The 14,588-nt window shown below is 42.2% G+C and overlaps 1 protein-coding gene across 2 annotated transcripts in view; it reads left to right on the top strand.

The window, feature by feature from the left end:
* Positions 1-14,588, top strand: part of NLGN4X (neuroligin 4 X-linked) — a 390,250-nt gene that overhangs the window by 245,567 nt on the left and 130,095 nt on the right. The window lies entirely within an intron of this gene.

The following is a 14,588-nucleotide window of genomic DNA, read 5'->3' as shown; positions in this document are numbered from 1 at the left end:
GTTTTGGATGTGTACCGTTTTAAAGTCTTTATGGAATTCTGTTACAGTATTGCTTCTGTTTTATACTCTGCTTATTTGGCCCCGAGGCATCTTAGCTTACTGGGATCTTCTCTCCTTGACCAGGGGATTGAACTCTCACCCCCTACAGTGAAAAGTGAAGTCTTAACCTCTGGATGACCGGGACGTCCTCAAAGAGAATATTTTAAGGGTTAAAATGTAACCCAGAAATGGCAGATATGCTATGCATTTAACAATGTAAATCATATTTAAAAAAAAAATTTCAATCCATCAGTTCGGTTCAATTTAGTTGCTCAGTCGTGTCCGACTCTTTGCGACTCCATGAATCGCAGCACGCCAGCCCCCCCGTCCATCACTGGTTATTGTTTTTTTTACAGCATTATAGAGAAATCAAAGGCTGTGCTTTCAAAGAGTATGCAGACATGCACTCACATAGAAAACTAATATGAAAGTGTGACTTGAAGAGGTACTCCAAATTGCCAATCATCAGAGAAATGCAAATCAAAACTATAATGAGGTATCTGTTCACACCAGTCAGCATGGCCATCGTTAAAAAGTTTACAAATAGCAAACGCTATAGAGGGTGCAGAGGAAAGGGAAGCCTCCTGCACTGTTGGTGGGAATATAACTTGGCAAAGCCACTGCGGAACATGACATGGAGATGCCCCAAAAAAGCAAAAACAGAATTGCCATGTGATACAGCAATCCCATTCCTGGGTACATACACAAACAAAACTCATTTAAAAAGATACAAGGACCCCTTATGTTCATAGAAGTACTGTTAACAGTAGCTAAGACATGGACACAATGGAAATGTCTGATGAACAGATACAGATGAGTCGATAAAGAAGATGTGGTGCATATATACGATATAATAGAATAATTGACAGCCATAAAAAAGCAGGAAGCAATTCCATTTGCAGCAACATGGATCAATCAACCGAGAGATCGTAACGTGAAGTGAAGTAAGTCAGAAAGAGAAAGACGAATACCATATGAAATCACTTCTAAGTGGACTCTGCAACACAAACGATTTTACCTACAAGACAGAAGTACATTCACAGCCGTTGAGAACATCCTTGTGGTTGCCTAGGACTCAGGGGGCAGAGGGATTAGAAATTTGGGATGAACAGATTCAAGCTGTTGCATATAGAATAGGTAAACTGCCAGGTCCGACTGCTTTGTACAGGGAGCTAAAACCTCAATCATGTTTTTTAAAATAAGATTCCGTAGTAACATATGGATTGGATTAAGTCCCATCTGAGGAGCTGGGCAGCTTTTCCTTTGATTTAAAAATAATAATAATAGTTCTTTGAAAGAAGGGTGTGAGTCTCAGCATAAAAGCTCAAAAGCATTTTGGAATGTTAAATGCATCCCTTTGACGTAACAGACATTGGACACGGATGACCTGAGGTCTTCGTGCAAGTACATCATTTGGAAGACTCTTTATGCCATTAATTGGGGTCACAGGCATTGGTTTTTATTGCATTCAGTACAGTGGCTTTTATTCTAGGTTCTGATATCATGGGGAAAAAATCCAGGTCTTGGGCAGTGGGTTTGTTATAGGGAGGTAGGTAGGATATACACGCATGTTACAAAGATACACGTTTCAGTACAGACAGAGGTATGAGATAACCTCACTAAGAGACACCACCGATTCTGGAAGTGAAGTGAAAGTTAGCTGCTCAGTCGTGTCCGACTCTTTGCCATCCCACGGACTGTAACCCATTAGACTCCTCCGTCCATGGGATTTTCCAGATAAGAACACTGGGGTGGGTCGCCATTGCCTTCTCCAGGGGATCTTCCCGACCCAGAGATCGAACCCAGGTCTGCTGCGCTTCAGGCAGACTCTTTACCAACTGAGCCACCAGGGAAGCCCTAAGCATAGACAGAGGTATGAGACGACATCACAGCAAGACACCACCAATTCTCCCGAAGAGAACTAACGTTTGTATCGGAGCTGCAGAAGGGATTTCGGAATAAGGAAACGTTTCCCGTTTGAATTGAGAAATGCTTTCTGTCACTCAGAGTGGTTGTTGTGTCTTTAATAAAACATCCCAGGGATGGTTTAGATAACTCAGTTGTGAGTTTTTTCTTAGCCATCTGGCAGATAGAGTCAATAAAATAGGAAAGATAGATACTAGATAGATAGGTGATAGATAGGTAGACAGGTTGGTAGGTAGGTAGAGACATAGATAGTTAAAGATGCATAGATAAATACAGATAGAAAACATAGAAAGGACAGATGGTAGCTAGATAGATGGTGGACAGGTAGGTAGATAGGTAGACATATAGATATAGTAAGAGATTAAAAATAAAGAGATAGGTGTATATGTTACATATAGAGATAGTTATATGTATACAGTATATAGACAGATACAGAGAGATGGTTCAGTTCAGATCAGTTCACTTCAGTTCAGTTGCTCAGTTGTGTCCAGCTCTCTGCGACCCCATGGACTGCCTCCATGGGCATGCCAGGCCTCCCTGTCCATCACCAACTCCTGGAGTTGACTTGAACTCAGGTCCATTGAGTCGGTGATGCCATCCAACCATCTTATCCTCTGTCTTCCCTTTCTACTCCTGCCTTCCATCTGTCCCAACATCAGGTTTTTTTCCAATGAGTCAGCTCTTCGCATCAGGTGGCCAAAGGATTGGAGTTTCAGCTTCAGCATCAGTCCTTTCAATGAACATTCAGGACTGATTTCCCTTAGGATGGACTGGTTGGATCTCCTTGTAGTCCAAGGGACTCTCAAGAGTTTTCTCCAACTCCACAGTTCAAAAGTATCACTTCTTTGAAGAACTAAAGAGCCTCTTGATGAAAGTGAAAGAGGAGAGTGGAAAAAGCTGGCTTAAAACTCAACATTCAGAAAATTAAGATCATGGCATCTGGTCCCATCACTTCATGGGAAATAGATGGGGAAACAGTGGAAACAGTGTCAGACTTTACTTTTCAGGGCTCCAAAATCACTGCAGATAGTGACTGCAGCCATGAAATTAAGACACTTGCTCCTTGGAAGAAAAGCTATGACCAACCTAGACAGCATATTAAAAAGCAGAGACATTACTTTGCCAACAAAGGTCTGTCTAGTCAAGGCTACGGTTTTTCCAGTGGTCATGTATAGATGTGAGAGTTGGACTGTAAAGAAAGCTGAACGCCAAAGAATGGATGCTTTTGAACTGTGGTGCTAGAGAAGAGTCTTGAGAGAGATGGTTATATATCTGTATATAGAGAGATATACTATCCAGAGATAAGTATGTATGTATTTAATAGATATATGCACACATGTATGTTTCTTAATTCTATGCTTTTTGAAACACATGTGGGACACCCCAGAAGGATTCCTACTTCAGTCCATTTTTGATCGTTTACCCTGTCTTCTTCTCCCTTCTATATAAGCTAAACTTATACTTTAGAAATACCACCCATCTTTTTCTACAGCATTGATACTTCTTTGATAAAACCAGGCCTTTCACATCTTTCCGGAAAAAAAGAATCTTGTGCAAATGGCCTCATCTGTTTCTGCATCTCCTTTTTGCCCCCTTGCTATTCATGTTTTTCTTCTATTTATTTCAGTTATATTTATCGGTTTCTTCCCCTCTTATGCCAGTTAGTCTCCTCTGTCCATTGCGGCAATAGTTCATGGACTTAGTTCTCTGGAGGGTCTTGTTTTTTGAATACTCTGAATTCTTTTAATGGCCTTTCCCGCACCCTCTTCTTCACCTTCTTGTAAATGAGCCACTGGATTGCTTCGTCTCCCACATTGCAGTGTCTGTATCCTTTATTTAAAAGTCTATAGACAGGGTGCAGGAGGAGAAGGGGACGCCAGAAGATGAGATGGCTGGATGGCATCACTGACTCGATGGACGTGAGTCTGGGTAAACTCCGGGAGTTGGTGATGGACAGGGAGGCCTGGCGTGCTGCGGTTCCTGGGGTGGCAGAGAGTCGGGCACGACTGAGCGACTGAACTGAACTGCTAGTCAGGGTGCACATTTGAGAAGTACCACCATCAACACCCTCTAATTGTTGAATATTTTCATCCATCCAAGGAGAAACCCAATATTTATTCTTCCCGACTTCCCAAAACTTAATCATCAGTCTATCATCTCTCACTGTGGATTTGTCTTTTCTGGGCATTTTATGCTAATGGAATCATATACTGGGTTGGCGAAAACATTCGTCTGGGTTTTCCCGTAAGATGTTACGGCAAAACCTGGAAGAAATGTTTCAATAGACTCAAAGAAGATGCTATTTTGAGTCTGCCTTTCACTGAACGTAATGTTTTCAAGATCCTGTCCTCATTGTGGCATACCTGAGTGCTTTGTTACATTTTTATGGATAAATATTATTCTATTGCATGGATATAATGTTTTATTTATCCATTCATCTTTTGATTTCTATTTTTTTTTCCAATTTTTGGATGTGATGAATAATCACACTCTGAACATTTGCATACAAGTTTTCATGTGGATATACATATTTTCTTCTCTCGAATAGGAGTGAAATTACTGGGTACTATGTTAGGGTATTATGTTTTAATCATCTGACTAACTACGTTTTTAATCATCCGACTAACTTCCCATTTGTTCTGTAAAGTGGTTGCACTAGTTTGTATTTCCTCCAATATAAAGTTTCCAGTTTCTCTACTTTCTTGCCAAGAGTGGTTCTTGTCTGTCTTTAGGACTATAGCTGTCCTAGTAGGCTGCAGTCCATGGGGTCGCTAAGAGTCGGACACGACTGAGCGGCTTCAATTTCACTTTTCACTTTGATGCATTGGAGAAGGAAATGGCAACCCACTCCAGTGTTCTTGCCTGGAGAATCCCAGGGACGGGGGAGCCTGGTGGGCTGCCGTCTATGGGGTCGCACAGAGTCGGACACGACTGAAGCGACTTAGCAGCAGCAGCTGTAGTGGGTATAAATACTCTGCCATTTTTTATGTGCTTTCTCTGATGGCTAATATTGTTGTGGTCTTCTCATGTAAATATTGAAATAGTGGCCATTTGTACGTCCTCCATTTACCCATGTTTTCTTGAGTTATTTACTTTTTAGTTCAAGAAGAAAAATGGCAACCTATTTCAGTATTCTTACTTGGGAAATCCTGTGGACAGAGGAGCCTGGCGGCATTCGGTCCGTTGGGTCGCACTGAGTCAGAACATGACCTTGCGACTAAACCGCAATAGCAATGTTTTCAGCATTGATTTATGAAGAGGGTTTTTAATGTTTGATTTTTAGATGACATGTTCTGCATGCACGATCCTTAGCTGTTAAGTTGAATTTATTTCTTTTGCCTCTTTCTGCCTTTGCCCTTTTCTCTTTTTTTCCTTTAACAAGTCTTTACATAACCCAGAATCACACCTATTTATACCTATTTTTTTTAACAATTTATCGACAAGAGATGTATTAATGTACCTTTTATGACCCACATGTTATTGAATGGAGATGTGTCAGTGTTCACGTTACCTAAAAGTTCGGCAGCCACAGACCACCGGACTTTAGTTTCTGCAAAAATCCCTTAATCAATTATGTGTTCAGAGCTCTGCAGTTTTAGACGTTGTTTTAGACCAGATTCCTTTTGAGTTCGTTTTTTTTTTTTTTTCTCTTTTGAGTATTCCCACGCGGTTTTTGTTCTTGATATATTACATTAATCAATTTGGGGCTATTGAACTGCCATCATAACCTGCAGTAAATCCCCTTTTGGTCACGGTGTATAATCCATTTTCCATGCTGCTGGGCTTGGTTTGCTAGTATTTTTTGAGGCGCCCCCCCCCCTTTTTTTTAAATTGGTTTAACTTTCCATTCTGGGAAAGGAAATGACCTCTAACTCCCAGGGTATTATTGTGCTTCCCAGGTGGCGCCAGTGGTAAAGAACCCGCCTGCCAATGCAGGAGACATCAGAGACACAGGTTGCATCCCTGAGTTGTAAGATCCCCCCTGGAGGAGGGCAGGGCAACCCACTCCAGATCCTTGTCTGGAGCATCCCATGGACAGAGGAGCCTGGTGGGCTACAGTCCCTAGGGTCACAAAGAGTCGAGTATGACTGAGCAAGTAACACACACACGTCAGAGTGTATTACAGATTTCATGGTTTCTGGACCTCTGCACTCCTGACATTTGGAATGGATGTTTCCTGTTTTGTGGGGGGTCACTGTTGTGCACTGTGGGGTCTGAACGGCATCCCTGACCTTTGCCCTCTGGATTCCAGTGACATTTCCCAGCCCACAGTCAAGACAGCCACACACGTGCCCGGGGAATGGCCAAGAGTCCCCTGCTGGGGAGGGCTTGGGACGCATGGACCCGGTTGAGAACCGCTTGCTCTTTCTGGATCTCCGTTCTCTGAGAACGAAGGGGCACAGTGGCATTGTCTCTTTATTGAGAAAAGCCCACACTCAGTTGCATCCGGCTTTGTTTCTTCACCCGAAGGATGGACCCAATCTTCCTTGTGGGCTGGGGTGCGGGGATGCGGTCATAGCTTATATTGTACTTCCCTTCCAAGTGTTTGCTGCCTTTTAGTTGCTAAGTCGTGTCTGACTCCTTGCGACTTCATGGACTGCAGCACACCAGGCTTCCTTTTCCTTCACTATTGCCCGGAGTTTGCTCAAACTCGTGTCCATTGAGTCGGTGATGCCATCCAACCATCTCATCATCTGTCGACCCCTTCTCTTCCTGCCCTCAGTCTTTCCCAGCATCAGGGTCTTCTGCAGTGAGCCAGCCTTTCACATCAGGTGGTCAAGTACTGGAGCTTCAGCCTCAGTTCTTTTTTTTAGGATTGAATGGTTGGATCTCCTTGCAGTCCAGGGGACTCTCAAGAGTCTTCTCCAGCAGCACAGTTGGAAAGCATCAATTCCTCGGGGCTCAGCCTTCTTTATGGTCCAACTCTCACCTCTGTACATGACCACTGGAGAAACCATTTGTTGATGTTCAGTCGCTCCGTCCTGTCTGACCCTTTGAGACCCCATGGACTGCAGCACGGGAGGCCTCCCGGTTCATCACCAACTCCCAGAACTTGCTCAAACTCATGTCCATAGAGTCAGTGATGCCATCCATTCACCTCATCCTCTTTCTCCCCCTTCTTCTCCTGCCTTCAGTCTTTCCCAGCACAGGGTCTTTTCTAATGAGTCAGTTCTTCGCATCAGGTGGCCAAAGTACTGGCGCTTCAGCATCAGTCCTTACAATGAATATTCAGGATCAATTTCCTTTAGGATTAGAACCATAGCTTTGACTATATGGACCCTTGTCTGCAGAGCTGTGTCTCTGCTTTTTAATTCTGCCTGTCTACCAGACAATAAACACCTTTCGGATGATTTCTCCTGGCTCTGTTCTGGACTTCATAATGCAAAATTAAACCTCGTTCACAAAGGAGAGAGTATATTTACTCCAACATTTGTTTTCAATTGCAGAATGAGTGAACTCCTAGTTGTCAAAATCCTTGAATGCCTAATTTTATGGAAATTGTGTTTATTTCCACTTCTCACACTCAGCAGCTGTTGCTTTTTTGCGAGTACCGGAGGTTTCATTTTCCTTGAAACATGTCCTGATGGCAGTGTCATCCATGCAGAATTCATTTTCATTTCGTGTCGCTTAGCTTGAACAGAGACAGTTTTGTCAGTGGCATGCATTTGTCCTTGAACGAAAACCAGAGGTTTTAAACAATGTTTTCAATGTGCATGTCTTTATATTTTCATCAGATTTTGATAGTTATAAAAACAAAACAGTACAAGTCTCTAAGAGAGCTTTTTTTTTTTTTTCAAGTCGTTGCATGGATATTTTAACCAAGTATAATCATTTTTAACCTTTGAAATGTACCTGCTAGCTTTGAAAGAAGGAAAAGCATTTTTTCTCATTGGCTACAGAATGTATGCCTTTGCTCTAGCAATGCATAAGGGCTGTGTCTCCCATTGTCTTGTTAAATTACAAGAAAGAAAAATGAAGTCGCTCAGTCGTGTCTGACTCTTGAGACCTCATGGACTGTATCCCACCAGGCTCCTCCGTCCATGGGATTTTCCAGGGAAGAATACTTGAGTGGGTTGCCATTTCCTTCTCCAGGAGATCTTCCTGCCCCAGGGATTGAACCCGGGTCTCCCACATTGTAGGCAGATGATTTACTGTCTGAGCCCCCAGGGAAGTCTTAAACTACAAAGCTGTGCATATAAAGCAAAACCTGTCACTTTTCTATTTTCTTTCCACCAATCCAATTACAAATGCTTCTTAATGCCCTCTCTGGGGATTTCAAAGAAGGCCCATGCCATCTTTCAAGTTGAGTCTGCTGCTGCTGCTGCTAAGTCACTTCAGTCATGTTCGACTCTGTGCGGCCCCATAGGCAGCAGCCCACCAGGCTCCCCCGTCCCTGGGATTCTCCAGGCAAGAACACTGGAGTGGGTTGCCATTTCCTTCTCCAATGCAGTTGAGTCTACTGAAGGTTCTTATGTAAGATTAGTCTAAGCAAACTAGGTGTCCAGTGGCCGATGAATGGATAAAGAAGTGGTACATATACACAATGGAACTTGAGTCCATTTAAAGAGGTGGATGGAAAAGTGAAAGTCGCTCAGTTGAGTCTCTTTACAACCCCACGGACTCTACAGTCAATGGGATTCTCCAGGCCAGAATCCTGGAGTGGGTAGCCTTTCCCTTCTCCAGGGAATCTTCCCAACCCATGGATCGAACCCAGGTCTCCAGCATTGTGGGGGGATTCTTTACCAGCTGAGCCACAAGGGAAGCCCAGGGACGCACTAGGTGGATGACCCTAGAGCCTATTGTACAGAGCGAAGTAAGTCAGAATGACAAATATCGTATATTAACAAATATAAATGGAATCTAGAAACACGGTATTGACGATCCTACACACGGGGCAGCAGTGGAGACTCAGCCGTAAAGAACAGACTTTTGCACTCAGTGGAGGAGGGAGAGGATGGGGTGATTTGAGACAGTAGCCCTGACACATGTACATTACCACATGTAAAATAGATGACACGTGGGAGTTTGATGTTTGACTTGACACCCAAAGCCAGTGCTCTGCGACAACCTTGAAGGATGCCTTGGGGAAGGAGGTGGAAAGGGGGAGTCAGGATGGAAGGGATACATGTATGCTTATGGCCGATTCATGTAGATTTATGGCAGAATCCATCACAGTACTCTAAACTCATTATTTCATATCAGTTCAGTTGCTCAGTCATGTCTGACTCTTTGTGACCCCATGGACTGCAGCACGCCAGGCCTCCCTGTCCATCACCAACTCCCGGAGTGTACTCAAACTCATGTCCATCGAGTCAGTGATGCCAGCCAACCGTCTCATCCTCTGTCGTCCCCTTCTCCTCCTGCCCTCAATCTTTCCCAGCATCAGGGTCTTTTCAAATGAGTCAGTTCTTCGAATCAGGTGGCCAGAGTATTAGAGTATTAGCCTCAGCATCAGTCCTTCCAATGAATATTCAGAACTGATGTCCTTTAGGATGGACTGGTTGGATCTCCTTGCTGTTCAAGGGACTCTCAAGAGTCTCCTCCAACACCACAGTTCAAAAGCATCAATTCTTCAGCACTCAGCTTTCTTTATATCCAACTGTCACCTCCATACATGACCACTGGACAAACCATAGCTTTGTCTAGACAGACCTTTGTTGGAAAAGTAATGTCTCTGCTTTTTAACATGCTGTCTAAGTAAAGTCATTATCTTTTAAGTTAAAATTATTAACTTAATAAAAATATTATAGTAAAATAGCAAAAAAGTAAATTATGTGGGTCTTTTACTCATTATTGACTGGGGGATTTTCGCAGAAAATGATACTCATGAGCAGTGATTTTTTGGGGGGGCGGTGGGGAGAGGGGGCTGGCCAAAAATTAAATCTGTTATTTCACCAGGAGTTTGGGGGTTATGACATTCAGCAGGTACAGATGACACATCTGTAAATTCTTCTAATCTTTGTGAAATGTTGCGTTTAATCCACTCTTCTGCAGAAGCCTAAGAGAGCTGTCTCACATACCGTGATTTTCATTTGCACTTCGCATGCCAATCACTGAGGTTTTCTTTTGTCTTTTCGTTGATATAATATTCACATTGTCCCTATCAGGCCTATATTCCGAAAGAAATGGCATCTTCTGAGACACAAGGATCCATGTCGTTGGGATAATCAGAGAAAGCTCCCACATAAGGTTCACTGAAAAATTCTTCTGCACTCAACATTTGACAATGTGTCAGTTTTATTTTTTATATAATTGAATTTATATTAAGGTTAAATTATATTATACATTTTATGTTTATAATATACACAGGTAGGAGGAGACACCTATCGGAGTGAAACATGAATGATAACAGCAATCATATTTTTTATAAGGAACTCTTGATCAATTTTAAGCTCTAACAGCTTTACACAGTCATGTTAAGTGTATCAGCCTCTAAAAACATATTGGTAGGTCTCCAAGCAATAACATTTGGGTAACAAAAGAAGTATTAATACATGTCTGGTCAGTAATGTGTTGAGAAGGGATTTTAAATACATCTCAAGTTTTAAAGTGATTGACAGACTTTTCAAGAAAGCTGAATTCAAGAATTGATGCTTTTGAACTGTGGTGTTGGAGAAGACTCTTGAGAGTCCCCTGGACTGCAAGGAGATCCAACCAGTCCATTCTAAAGGGGATCAGTCCTGGGTGTGCATTGAAAGGACTGATGCTGAAGCTGAAACTCCAATACTTTGACCACCGGATTCGAAGAACTGAGACTCATTGGAAAAGACCCTGATGCTGGGAAAGACTGAAGGCGGGAGGAGAAGGGGTCGACGGAGGATGAGATAGCTGGGTGGCATCACCAACTCCACAGACATGGGTTTGAGTGAACTCTGGGAGTTGGTGATGGACTGGGAGGCCTGGCGTGCTGCAGTCCTTGGGGTCGCAAAGAGTCGGACAGGACTGAGTGACTGAACTGAGCTGAGACTTTTCGCAAAAGGAGGGGTCTTCTGGAAGCCTCACCGTTACTTTTCAAACTCAGTGGCTTTACCCATTGCCCTTCAAAGCAACTTTGGTTTTCCGGAGGATGGCATTTGTGTGGTGGCTCTTTACTTTCTCTCCCTGTTACTTTGAAGAGGCCTTTGAACATTCTTTCCTGGTTTTTAGATGCAGTTGACTAATGACTGTGTCTTACACACACACTTAGCCAGGTGTTGTTCAAAAATTTGGGGTCCTTTGCCTACTGAGCCTCAGATATAGGAGTGGTCCTCACTGGTGTTGGGACCTCTGGCCAGTGAGAGCGAACTTAAAGGACATATGATAACTGGACAAGATGGGGAACAGACGTGCCTAAACCCCACCGGTCCCTAGCACCCTGGTTGCAAGGGCATGATAGTTTTCTGAAAGCTAACCTCATCTCCTCATCTTACAGCTGTTCCAATAGGCTCTGCCCAGTGCAGATAAAAGAATCCATTATCAGGATATTCTTTTTCTCATTTTTATTAGAGGAGAGTTGGTTTAAGCTGTTGTGTTAGTTTCTACTGTACAGGAAAGTGAATCCGATGTACGTATACATATATTCCTGCTTTTCTTTCTTTTGTTTTTTTTTTTGCATTTCCTTCCCCTTTAGGTCACCCCTGAGCACTGAGGAGAGTTCCCTGTGCTGTACAGGAGGTTCTCATTAGTCATCTATATTTTATGCATTAGCAGTGTATCCAAAAAAAAATACATTTTTAATGTATTTTTAATTCCCTAGAATGATGCCGGAGTGCCACTTCTGAAACATAGATAAATATTTTATATTTTATACAATATATTTTATATTTTATACATATAAAGACATAAATGTTTTATGTCTTTATATGTATGTGTGTGTGTCACACACACACACACACACACACACACACACACATATACGTAATCCTGAATTGTGGGTGGTAGTTGTTGGCAGAGAGTCATTTGAATGGAAATAAACTTCCTTTCCTTTTGGCCAACAGTTATATTCTCCTTTTCCCCAGATTGCCCAAATGAGTGGCTTCAACATACAGGGGTAACTGAGGCTAGCTTGCTAATAGCTCCTGTTACTGCTCGCCGAATTAATTAATATTCCTTTATTAACTTACATGGAGAGACTCAACACAGAGAGCAATTTTCCAGTTCTATATAGATGTATTTGACAGCTAACATTATGTTCCTTTTAGGTGTATAACAAGGAAGTTTGATATTTGTCTCTATTTCCACCTCAGTACAAAAAAAATAAAGAACATTTCAGCTGGCATATGCCTCACTGAGCTCCCCTCTTTAAAACAGTGTAAAAGCAGCTGAGTTCAAAGCTGAGTCTCAAGAGGAACACATCCACAGACCGAATAGCCAGCAAAGGAACATGTCCGCCCACACCGCGTTTTATAACGGGGCTCAACTTGACTTTTTACAACTCCAGTGTCTCAACTTGAATTCAGAGCGAACTCAAGTTGCTCTTGGAATGTCTATGCTTCTGACCAGGTTGAAAGACCTCATTTTAAGACCTTTCCTCAAAATGGAAAAGTCACGGAATGTTATGTGTATTAATATATGTTATATGCATTGCACGTTTTACATATTTCATTCGTCTTATACATATTGCATTCATATGTGTTGAAAAATACGTACAACATGCAGTGCATATAACATATGTTATTCACACACAAGTTACAAGGCTTTATGGTCATACCTACATATTTCATTTAGCATTTTCATTTAGCGTTTGCCTCCACTGTTTTGTTAGCAAGTATGGTTTAATTTTTTTAATTGCTGGAGTCCATTTAAATGTAAATCATTCTGTTTGAGAGGAAAAAAAAAACCACTTATGATTTAAATTTAACACTGAGGACCTCTCACTTCCTTCCTTCAGAAAGAACAATAGCAACTCACTGTCAACTTAAATTGCACATATAAATGACCTTTAGACTTGCTAAAGTGGTGATTTTTAAATATTTATCAGTGTATACCCATGGACTGGGATTCCCAGGTGGTGTAGTGGTGAAGAATCCACCTGCCTATGTAGGAGATTCAAGAGATGCAGGTTTGATCCGTGGTTCAGGAAGTTCCCCTGAAGGAGGAATTGGTAACCCACTCCAGTATTCTTGCCTGGAAAATTCCATGAACAGAGGAGCCTGGAGGGCTACAATCTGTGGGGCCTCAAAGAGTCAGCACTCACCACCAATGCAATAATTGTTGCTGTTTGTGATACAAAGAAATGACATTTTCATCCTTGGTGACAATTTTAAAAATAAGGAATATTCTTTAAAGGAGCGTGTTTCAACTCAGCTTTTCAGTATTCAGTGGTCATTCATGTCTGTTTGTATTGTAACCTGTTAAAATGATGACTTTTCACAAAGAGCAGGGAAATTATATTTGTCCGCTATTTATCAATGCCGTGTCATTTCCAGTTACAAAGGCATGCCAAAGCCCCAAGTTGAAATGTGGAGAATGAAATAGCACAAGATTCAAATATAAATCATTCGGGAAGGAAATTTGTCTTCAGAAAGATTAAATCTTCTGAAATCCCTCTTTGGTGTGGATTTCCAAGATTTCTTAATATATTCTACACAGTCCCCAAATTATTCAGGCTTTGAGCCAAATGCCAAGATGTTATTTACTTTTGCTTGGGTTGTAATAAAATTTCAGAGTCTTAGTGAAAAGATGATTTTCATTAGTAAAATTGTTTTTGGGGCATTCAGAATTAGTGTTTTGGAGAAGGCAATGGGAACCCACTCCAGTACTCTTGCCTGGAAAATCCCATGGACGGAGGAGCCTGGTGAGCTGAAGTCCATGGGGTCATGAAGAGTCAGACACAACTGAGCGACTTCACTTTCACTTTTCACTTTCATGCATTGGAGAAGGAAATGGCAACCCACTCCAGTGTTCTTGCCTGGAGAATCCCAGGGACGTGGGAGCCTGGTGGGCTGCCGTCTGTGGGGTCGCACGAGTCGGACACGACTGAAGGGACTTAGCAGCAGCAGTAGCAGCAGCAGCAGAATTAGTGTTTAGATATTTTTTCTTTTTCATATTTCCTGTTGCTTTTCTAGCCACTGGAAATCTTCCTTCTCTTTTGTCTCCCCACACTGCAACAAAGAAACAGGCTGCTCCTTTTAGTCCCTTACAATTTTGTTAGCCATTTTTTTTTTTTTTAATGTTCTGCATCCTTTAGAAGCGAGTGGCCGAGGTAGGTGAGAAATTTGCCTTTGATTAAAAATACAATTTAAAAAATGTCTGAGAACTTCTGTTATAAGAGAATGAAGAGCTGGGGACAACAGAGGATGAGATGGTTGGATGGCATCACCGACTCAATGGACATGAGTTTGAGCAAGCTCATGGAGATGGTGAAGGATGGGGAAGCCTGGAGTGCTGACGTCCTTGTGGTCAAAAAGAGTCGGACGTGACTTAGTCACTGAACAACAGCAAGAACAATGTATTGGATCCTGGATTTGTCCTTGATTTCTTTCACAGGGTTTTGGCTCATCCTGGATTGAATCAGTAACCCAAATGCTGGCATGACTTGGTGGCAACCTCTACATGCAACCACTAGATTTAGTATTTTAAAAGCCAGGACTGACAAAGAGCTTGTAGGATATGAGGTCATTCTACTTGGTTCTGAAATGGTT

The sequence above is a fragment of the Bos grunniens genome, chromosome X, assembly GCF_055505025.1.
Source record: "Bos grunniens cultivar Pamir isolate PY7600 chromosome X, Bosgru_T2T1.0, whole genome shotgun sequence".
In the NCBI taxonomy this organism is placed as follows: domain Eukaryota; kingdom Metazoa; phylum Chordata; class Mammalia; order Artiodactyla; family Bovidae; genus Bos; species Bos grunniens.
This window is presented reverse-complemented; position numbering and strand designations above follow the sequence as displayed.